This window comes from Dermacentor albipictus, unplaced genomic scaffold, assembly GCF_038994185.2.
Source record: "Dermacentor albipictus isolate Rhodes 1998 colony unplaced genomic scaffold, USDA_Dalb.pri_finalv2 scaffold_84, whole genome shotgun sequence".
NCBI classification, from domain to species: domain Eukaryota; kingdom Metazoa; phylum Arthropoda; class Arachnida; order Ixodida; family Ixodidae; genus Dermacentor; species Dermacentor albipictus.
Window position 1 is genome coordinate 317501 of NW_027225638.1, and position 10217 is coordinate 327717.

Consider the following 10217-nt stretch of genomic DNA (forward strand, 5'->3'; position numbering starts at 1 on the left):
CGTGTAGCGTCGCCCCTGCCCCAACTGGAGTGGCCCAGTCTTAAGGGGACAGAGACTGCGAAGCACTTGGACCGACGGCGGACTACGACGGAACGCTTCAGCTCGGCCAACGCTCTCGAGGGAGACATTTTCCGTCTCGCGGCAATTCTCCGCCGTGCCGTGCTCTTCTCGCTCGCAGACGGCGCTCTCGCGTCGAACCGCTTTCGGGGGCCACCCTTCTCCTCCCCGCTCCTCGCACGAATCTGCCGATTCCCATTCGTGCGACGAAGCCCGGAAGGGCGCCCACACAGCTGCGGTGACGTGAGCGAGCGACCAGCTCTGGAGCTCGACGTACTCCGAAGGCAAACAACGCAAATTGCGATCGCTTCCGACTCTCTCGCAAAGGTGCGCGCTACAAGGCAACAGACGTTCGCGCCTCGAGCTTGGACCGCTCTTTCCCTGCAGGTATCCGACTCCATCCTGCGGCGGTCTTGCCAGAGGCGCGCACTCGTCACGCTGCAGTAGTAATGCCTCGTTTCCGTCTCTTCGAAGATTTGGCACGACGGCTCGCCACCGTCTCCTTCTCGTGAGGTTGCTGGCGCGTGGCTTCAGCGCTCAACGTACTGTCCATGATGCCGACGCGGTCAAAACGAGTCGACGGACGCACGTTCCCTGTGCGCCGAAGGCTCTCTTGATATGTGATCCGACCCTCAGACAGACGAAGCCAAGGGAAGACCCAAGGCCGCAATGTGCGTTCAAAGAATCAGTGCTCAGTGTGTCCTGCAATTCACACCAAGTCTCGCAGCTGGCTGCGTTCTTCATCGACCCGAGAACCGAGTGATCCACCGCTTAGAGTCGTGAAAAATAGTTTGTTCAATTCAGTACAGTACAACCAGTGTTTCAGGCACGTGGCGTCTCCCTGTGTGTGGTTTCGAAGAGCGCCTTTCGGCGTGCGCTACTCCTGTTTCGCTCTTTCGTTCGGCGGTCACGCGTTTCCGCATGACCGCTGCTGATCCAACAGCCTACTCGAGACGAAAGACAAGAGCTTGGCGCGCGCGTACTCGCGCAGCTCTCCAAAGCCACTCGGCCAGTGCCAGGGACGGCTCTCTGCGCCGGAGCCACAACAAGTCTACTTGAGGCGGAAGACGAAGCCAGCAAGGGCCTGGCCGCAAGTGCGTTCGAATACGGGATTACAGTCCCTCGTCTGTCCGTACTTCCTCTTTCGACGTGCGGCGCCTTCCCAAAGCGCACAAGTCCGCAAACCGCAGAACGCTTCCGACGTAGCAAAGCCGCGTTTCCTTCGGTACTTCGCAGCAACGCCGCCTTTCCCTCGGCGGCGGGCAAATAGCCTGCAGACGTCGTCGCATTGAACCGCGAACTCGACACCTCGCGCGTCACGAGCGGGAGCCGACCGGCAGCCTCCGGCCCTTTCGGGCGCGGTGGAATTTGCCGCGGAGGACGGGAGAGTGCTTTAGGCCACGGTTCCTTCCGTACTTGGCAGCCGCACCCTCAATACCGCCGGTTCCATGACCGACCGAGCGCCGCACCGTTCCTTTAGTACTTGGGCAGCAACAAAGTCGGGTCGTTACTCCACACTCGCCGCAGGAAGCGACCGGCAGCCGCCAGCCTTTTCAGACTCGGCAGCGTTTGCCGCGGAGGACGGGAGAGCGCTCGCACCACGGTTCCGTGTGTACTAAGCGGCAGCGGCATTAGCTCTCGACCGTCAGTTCCTTGACCGACCGCACGCTTCGCCGTTCCCCTCGTACTGGGCAAGAGCAGCAGGTCGGGTCGTCTTACTCCCATTCCGCGCAAGAGTGCCGAGGCGGACTTCAGAAAGCCCACCCAACAGTGTGCGTTACGCCGTTTCTACCCGCGGGCGCGGCCAAGCCAACCGTCCAAGGTTGCAGCCGGCGTCCACTGGGCGCAACAAATTTGGCACGGGGCGCCCTTCGAAATTCGGGCAATCCCCGGCATGTTCGGGTATAGCCGTCCCCGCGTCCAAGCGGGGCCAGCGGCGGAAAGCGTCGGGCGCAGCGAGCTGCTTCACCCACACGGGGTAGAAACAATGGCGCTCGTCACCCTCGAACAATCCGGTAATGATCCTTCCGCAGGTTCACCTACGGAAACCTTGTTACGACTTTTACTTCCTCTAAATGATCAAGTTTGGTCATCTTTCCAACAGACCGGCGCAACCGAAAGGCCGCGCCGGACATCGGTCCGAAGACCTCACTAAATCATTCAATCGGTAGTAGCGACGGGCGGTGTGTACAAAGGGCAGGGACGTAATCAACGCGAGCTTATGACTCGCGCTTACTGGGAATTCCTCGTTCAAGGGGAACAATTGCAAGCCCCTATCCCAATCACGAAAGAAGTTCCACGGGTTACCCAGTCTTTTCAGACAGGGATAAAGACACGCTGCTTCCTTCAGTGTAGCGCGCGTGCGGCCCCGGACATCTAAGGGCATCACAGACCTGTTATTGCTCTGTTTCGTGCGGCTAGGAGCCGCTTGTCCCTCTAAGAAGGTTGTAAGGTGCTGGGAACCCCGCACCTATTTAATAGGCTAGAGTCTCGTTCGTTATCGGAATTAACCAGACAAATCGCTCCACCAACTAAGAACGGCCATGCACCACCATCCACCGAATCAAGAAAGAGCTCTCAATCTGTCAATCCTCCCAGTGTCCGGGCCGGGTAAGTTTTCCCGTGTTGAGTCAAATTAAGCCGCAGGCTCCACTCCTGGTGGTGCCCTTCCGTCAATTCCTTTAAGTTTCAGCTTTGCAACCATACTTCCCCCGGAACCCAAACACTTTGGTTTCCCGGAAGCTGCCCGCCGAGTCATTTGAGTAACTCAGGCGGATCGCTGGTTGGCATCGTTTATGGTCAGAACTAGGGCGGTATCTGATCGCCTTCGAACCTCTGACTTTCGTTCTTGATCAAAGAAAACATTCTTGGCAAATGCTTTCGCAGTAGTTCGTCTTGCGACGGTCCAAGAATTTCACCTCTAGCGCCGCAATACGAATGCCCCCGTCTGTCCCTCTTAATCATTACCTCGTATTCCAAAAACCAACAGAACAGAAACGAGGTCTTGTTCTATTATTCCATGCAAGTTTATTCAGGCGACTCGCCTGCGTTGAGCACTCTAATTTTTTCAAAGTAAAAGCACCGGCCTTCTCGAGGCACACAATGAAGTGCACCAAGAAAGGACCGGCATGATGTTCAGTCCGAGCCGTCGCATCGGGTAGATGCACTACTCGTCTGGAACTGAGATCCAACTACGAGCTTTTTAACCGCAGCAGCTTTAGTATACGCTATTGGAGCTGGAATTACCGCGGCTGCTGGCACCAGACTTGCCCTCCAATTGATCCTCGTTAAAGGATTTAGAGTGTACTCATTTCAATTACGGGGCCTCAAAAGAGTCCCGTATTGTTATTTTTCGTCACTACCTCCCCGTGCCGGGAGTGGGTAATTTGCGCGCCTGCTGCCTTCCTTGGATGTGGTAGCCGTTTCTCAGGCTCCCTCTCCGGAATCGAACCCTGATTCTCCGTTACCCGTAACAACCATGGTAAGCAAGTAACCTACCATCGAAAGTTGATAAGGCAGACACTTGAAAGAAACGTCGCCGGCTCGTGGCCATGCGATCAGCACAAAGTTATCCAGAGTCACCACACAATACGGGCCGAAACCCGATCGATCTTGGTCTAATAAAAGCACCCGTCGCCCAAAGGGCTTCAGGCTCACTGCATGTATTAGCTCTAGAATTGCCACAGTTATCCAAGTAGGAAGAAACGATCTAAGGAACCATAACTGATTTAATGAGCCATTCGCGGTTTCGCCTTATTTCGGCATGTACTTAGACATGCATGGCTTAATCTTTGAGACAAGCATATGATTACTGGCAGGATCAACCAGGTAATCGTTCAACTGCGCGTCCCGCCTGTCAAGCAGGCCGGACGCCGTTTTTGCGATGCCGAGGCCACCTTCAGGCGCCCCAGCACGCTTCGTTCTTGCAAAGAGTAGCACTTTGCACAGTCCGAGACGACGGCGTTCGAGCTCGCTACGGCGCCCTCCCCGAAGGGCCGGGTATCGCCACGCGGCAAGAAGCACGCAACATTCTCGATAGACTGGTTGTGTCGACTCGATCACGGCTTGCGGTTTCTCTTGAGCCCGCAGCACAGGTGGACCGACCGACACTTGCAACGTAGCCGAGACGGCAAAGCCGCCAGGCGACGGGTCACGCCCGCGCCTTCGGCGCTTTCGCATTTGACTCGTCCGAGGACGATGCGGAACACAACTCGATATCGTGGAGAAAGCGTCGTCCGACAACCAGCCCCTAACGCATCAAGCGGATGAGGCTGCAGACGTCAGCTGTGGGATCCACGGGAGCGATACCGGGGACACGCTTGACGGGCACGAAGCCCGCCGCATATCAAACACCCAGGTCGCTTTTGGGGGCGACTGCTCTCTGGGACCCCCATATAATAGCAGCGATAAGTTCCCAAATCTCCATGGGGCCGTACTCGTGCCACTTTCGACGAGCGTTTGGCGAAAATCGTGCCGCCTCGCAGCGCCGCGAGCGAGATGGAAAGCTTACGTCGGCAGCGCAATGCCGAAGTCGTGAAAGCGCAGCGCGTCGACCGAATGCGCGAACGGCAATCTCTCGCCTATGGACAGCGCGGTTTCCAGAACAATCGCCTTTCTGTGCCCCTACGGGGCCGCACGCTAGCGCGGCCCTTTCGCCGTTTCCGAGCACGAGTGCGACCGGCGCGGGCGGCGTGCTCGACACCCCGGCTGACGCCGTTTCGGACTTTGTCTCTTCGCGCGCTCGCGCCAACGCCGCGGCAAAACGACGACCTCTGCGCGGTTCTTTCCCGGTTCCCGGCGTGCTATAGTGCAGCCAGCCGGACGGTGGCGACGACTCAGTCGCGGCCGTGCGGTGGCTTGTACGCCAAAGTTGCGTGACGGGCGTCGAGCTCCCGCCGCGGCCCGGCTCAGGTGGTTTCGGACTTCTGTCTCTTCCGAGCGCTCGCGTCGTCGTGGGCACGATTCTCGAGTGCGGAGCGGTGCGCGGACACCACCACGAACACGCGCAAGCCGAAAACGGCACTACGGTACAACGTCGGCCAGGGCGGTACGGCCCCCTTATGTGAGCAGCGATAAGTGACCAGATCTCCACGGGGCCGTACTCGTGCGACAAGGCGGCGTACTGCGCCGAGCCGAGCGCCAATATTTGGCCTTGGCACGGCCGATTTGAGCTCTCGCGATCGCCGCGGTACCGCCGCTCACCGATTCAAGGCACGCTAGCGCGGCCCCTTCGCCATTTTTCGAGTAAGAGTGCGAAAAGCGCGCGCGGCGTGCTCGTCGCCCCGGCTGACGTAGTCTCGGACTTAGTCTCGCTCACGCCGCCCCGGCTGACGTCGTCTCGGACTTAGTCGCGCTCACACCGCCCCGGCTCACGTGGTTTCGGACTTCCGTCTCTTCCGAGCGCTCGCGTCGTCGTGGGCACGATTCTCGAGTGCGGAGCGGTGCGCGGACACCACCACGAACACGCGCAAGCCGAAAATGGCACTACGGTACAACGTCGGCCAGGGCGGTACGGCCCCCTTATATGAGCAGCGATAAGTGACCAGATCTCCACGGGGCCGTACTCGTGCGACAAGGCGGCGTACTGCGCCGAGCCGAGCGCCAATATTTGGCCTTGGCACGGCCGATTTGAGCTCTCGCGATCGCCGCGGTACCGCCGCTCACCGATTCAAGGCACGCTAGCGCGGCCCCTTCGCCATTTTTCGAGTAAGAGTGCGAAAAGCGCGCGCGGCGTGCTCGTCGCCCCGGCTGACGTAGTCTCGGACTTAGTCTCGCTCACGCCGCCCCGGCTGACGTCGTCTCGGACTTAGTCGCGCTCACACCGCCCCGGCTCACGTGGTTTCGGACTTTCGTCTCTTCCGAGCGCTCGCGTCGTCGTGGGCACGATTCTCGAGTGCGGAGCGGTGCGCGGACACCACCACGAACACGCGCAAGCCGAAAACGGCACTACGGTACAACGTCGGCCAGGGCGGTACGGCCCCTTATAAGAGCAGCGATAAGTGACCAGACCTCCACGGGGCCGTACTCGTGCGACAAGGCGGCGTACTGCGCCGAGCCGAGCGCCAATATTTGGCTTTGGCACGGCCGATTTGAGCTCTCGCGATCGCCGCGGTACCGCCGCTCACCGATTCAAGGCACGCTAGCGCGGCCCCTTCGCCATTTTTCGAGTAAGAGTGGGAAAAGCGCGCGCGGCGTGCTCGACGCCCCGGCTGACGTCGTCTCGGACTTGGTCGACGCCCCGGCTGACGTAGTCTCGGACTTAGTCTCGCTCACGCCGCCCCGGCTGACGTCGTCTCGGACTTAGTCGCGCTCACACCGCCCCGGCTCACGTGGTTTCGGACTTTCGTCTCTTCCGAGCGCTCGCGTCGTCGTGGGCACGATTCTCGAGTGCGGAGCGGTGCGCGGACACCACCACGAACACGCGCAAGCCGAAAACGGCACTACGGTACAACGTCGGCCAGGGCGGTACGGCCCCTTATAAGAGCAGCGATAAGTGACCAGACCTCCACGGGGCCGTACTCGTGCGACAAGGCGGCGTACTGCGCCGAGCCGAGCGCCAATATTTGGCTTTGGCACGGCCGATTTGAGCTCTCGCGATCGCCGCGGTACCGCCGCTCACCGATTCAAGGCACGCTAGCGCGGCCCCTTCGCCATTTTTCGAGTAAGAGTGGGAAAAGCGCGCGCGGCGTGCTCGACGCCCCGGCTGACGTCGTCTCGGACTTGGTCGACGCCCCGGCTGACGTAGTCTCGGACTTAGTCTCGCTCACGCCGCCCCGGCTGACGTCGTCTCGGACTTAGTCGCGCTCACACCGCCCCGGCTCACGTGGTTTCGGACTTGCGTCTCTTCCGAGCGCTCGCGTCGTCGTGGGCACGATTCTCGAGTGCGGAGCGGTGCGCGGACACCACCACGAACACGCGCAAGCCGAAAACGGCACTACGGTACAACGTCGGCCAGGGCGGTACGGCCCCTTATAAGAGCAGCGATAAGTGACCAGACCTCCACGGGGCCGTACTCGTGCGACAAGGCGGCGTACTGCGCCGAGCCGAGCGCCAATATTTGGCCTTGGCACGGCCGATTTGAGCTCTCGCGATCGCCGCGGTACCGCCGCTCACCGATTCAAGGCACGCTAGCGCGGCCCCTTCGCCATTTTTCGAGTAAGAGTGGGAAAAGCGACCGCGGCGTGCTCGACGCCCCGGCTGACGTCGTCTCGGACTTAGTCGACGCCCCGGCTGACGTAGTCTCGGACTTGGTCTCGCTCACGCCGCCCCGGCTGACGTAGTCTCGGACTTGGTCTCGCTCACGCCGCCCCGGCTGACGTCGTCTCGGACTTAGTCGCGCTCACACCGCCCCGGCTCACGTGGCTTCGGACTTGGTCTCTTCGAGCGCTCGCAGCCAGGTCGGGGCCGACGCCGACGTCTGCGTGGGGCTTCAACGATTCCCGGCGCGACGCAATGCAACTGCGCGCAGGATGCCAGCGACTCCGCCGTGGCCGTGCGGCGGTGTACACGCAGAAGTTTCGTGAAGGGGTATCGAGCTCCCGCCGCCCCGGCGGACGTGGTTTCGGACTTTAGCGCTCGCAGCGATCTCGCGGCGATCGCTGACGTCTGCGCGGTTTCAGGTGTGCTACGATGCAGCAGTCTGCCGCACGACAATTTACGGAAGCGAGTGCATTCCGCCCCGGCGGACGCGGCAGCGGACTTTGTGCCTGCGGGAGTGCTCTTGTTGCTGTAAAATTTGAACGGGTGCAGCTGCGCGAAGCAAGTGTACACATTTTCTCTCTCTCTCTCTCTCTCTCTGCCTCTGAGGCGACTGTAATTTTAATTTAAATGCAATTGGAGGCGGGAGCAACCTGATGAGAGTAGGCGGACTTCGGCACACCTTGTAGTTTAGAAATTGTTTTCAAGCTTTGAGGACATACACAATCGCGCCATCTGCTTTCCCCGTCTCTTTGGCACTTCATAGTGTGTGCAGCATGCTCTGCATTCCAAAGAAACGCGCCTGTTTCTCCCCCTCTCTCACGTTCTTCTTGTCTTTCTTGCTGCTCTTGTGAGAAGTTGCTATGCTCTTTACTCGCTGTAAAATAGAATGCTTGCGCGAGCCAACAACTTGCGTGTCTTTCTTTTTTTTTGTTGTTGTTGTTTTTTTCTCTCTTCCCAAGACGTTTCTGCCATTATTCACTAGCTCTCGTTCTTAGTATGCAACGGAGCGTTAGCTCGCGCCATCTACCTTTCTTTCTGTATGGCGAAGGCCGTAGGTTTTCCTAGTTCCGCACACAGATGGCGCGGATGCGTTTTCGCGCCAGTTTCGAACGACCTCGCTGTACACATGTTTCTCATTTAAAAGTTTCAAAGGGGCTTGCGAAAGGGCGTGGTCCTTTTTTCTTGCGCAAGGCTGAGCTTTCCAGCTGTGCTTAAGCTATGCTAGCATGTGTGCGTATGTGTGTGTGTGTGTGTGTGTGTGTGTGTGTGTGTGTGTGCGTGCGCGCGCGCGCGTGCGTGCGCGTGCATATGTGTGCGTGTGTGTGTATACACGCACACGGTAAAGATGATGGGGTAGCGCTATTTCTTTCTTTCTTTCTTTCTTTTTTAACAACACCTGTGCTCCACATGGCGATCTTCCTGCCCTCTATGTTTCCGGTTGGAAGGAGTGCGCAGCCTTTTCTATATTTATTTATTTTTTTTTTTTCATTCTCTTTCATTCGTACATGAGGCGCGCTACCTAATTCTAGCGGTCGAATCGACACGTTGCAATCCGTCCCGGCCTGTGCCGTATGAAAACTTTCAGTGGGCCTTGCGGTAAATAAAAGGAAATGAGGGAAATGCGCGTAGTGTATTACACTTGCGCACGGGCTTGAAACGAAGGCCTCAAAGAAAGCCGCCTTGAGCGGTCGCATTCAGACGGAAGTAAGCATTCCCCTTGCGCGTGTTTTCCGCTCGCCTGTTCCGTTTTCTACGAGGTTGCCTTCGTTGGTTTTGCCTTGCGAACAAGCTTGCGCTCGGGTCTCGTTTCTACGCGACGGCGTTTCGTTAACAGTGAAAGACTGAGGCGTCGCGAGTTGATTCGCGAGATAGAGAGCATAGAGTCTCTAGACGGGCTGGGTTTTATAAGATTGCCCACGCTGTTGCTGAGGTTACCAATGTCGCCAGGGCACCCACAAGGCAGTGGTACAATGGAGTGAAGTGAAAGACATCGCTTCTCGGCCTTTTGGCTAAGATCAAAGTGTAGTATCTGTTCTTATCAGCTTAATATCTGATACGGGTTCTATATGGACCCACGATATTAAACCTATTTTTGGAAGTTGGCGGAGTGCTTGAAGCCTGCTTCACCTCCGCCGCAGGTCGGCCCGGTATTGCACTACCTCCGGGATCGGCCCCCGCTCACTTAGGTGAGACTTCATTCAATCAAAATGAAGAACACAAGCTCGAAGCGAGCACTCACGTGACACGCACCATTCCCATACTATACGCAACGATGACGGTGTTTCTGAACGATTGTCTGCTGTAATGAGCCACTTGGGGGGGGGGGGGGGGAAGGGTGATTAGCCGTGGGTTTTGCAATCAATGTAAGTCCCACTCAAAGCCAACACTGCATTTTGGAGTTCACTATCGCTTTGATCCGTAAACGACAGCAAGCTCGCCCTGCGAAAATCCGCTGCCCTAGTGGAAGAAAGGTTCCCTATGAAACAAAAATGGAGTGCCCGATTTCCGGCAACATTTTCGCTGCAGTGGGACCGAGCGCCTCGAAAACAAACTTGTCGTATGGCCAAGTGTGGCGAAATATATTCAAGGGTTCAGAGGTGCCTCAGCTTTCCAACCTGTATGTTATGAATACCTGTTGCTACCTTTTCGTCATCATCATCCTGCTGGCTACGACCACTGCAGGGCAAAGACCTCTCCCATTATTCTCCAAGCACCCCGGTCACGTGTAAGCCCGGTCACGGTCGCCGTCTAGTGCCTGCGCCCTTCCTAATCTAATCTGCCCTCCTAAATTTCCGCCACCCCGTGCTACGCTTCCCTTCTCTTGGAATTCAGTCGGTAACCCTTAATTGATGATCTTCCCCCCACATTGCATGCCCTGCGCACGCCCATTTCTTTTTCTTGGTTTAAACTAAGGTGTCATTAGCTCGCGTTTGTTCGCTCACCCCCCGAATCTGCTCTAT

General features: G+C 57.9%; 3 non-coding genes across 3 annotated transcripts; 1 reads left to right on the forward strand and 2 right to left on the reverse strand.

The window, feature by feature from the left end:
• Positions 1–683: 683 nt before the first annotated feature.
• LOC139053264 (5.8S ribosomal RNA) lies at positions 684–836 on the reverse strand. Its single transcript, XR_011510362.1, has one exon. It is a non-coding gene; the product is annotated as a 5.8S ribosomal RNA (ribosomal RNA).
• Positions 837–2073: 1237 nt separating this feature from the next.
• LOC139053234 (small subunit ribosomal RNA) lies at positions 2074–3888 on the reverse strand. The gene has a single exon (XR_011510337.1). It is a non-coding gene; the product is annotated as a small subunit ribosomal RNA (ribosomal RNA).
• A 5358-nt stretch (positions 3889–9246) lies between these two features.
• On the forward strand, positions 9247–9438 carry LOC139053282 (U2 spliceosomal RNA). The gene has a single exon (XR_011510379.1). It is a non-coding gene; the product is annotated as a U2 spliceosomal RNA (small nuclear RNA).
• The last annotated feature ends 779 nt before the right edge of the window (positions 9439–10217 follow it).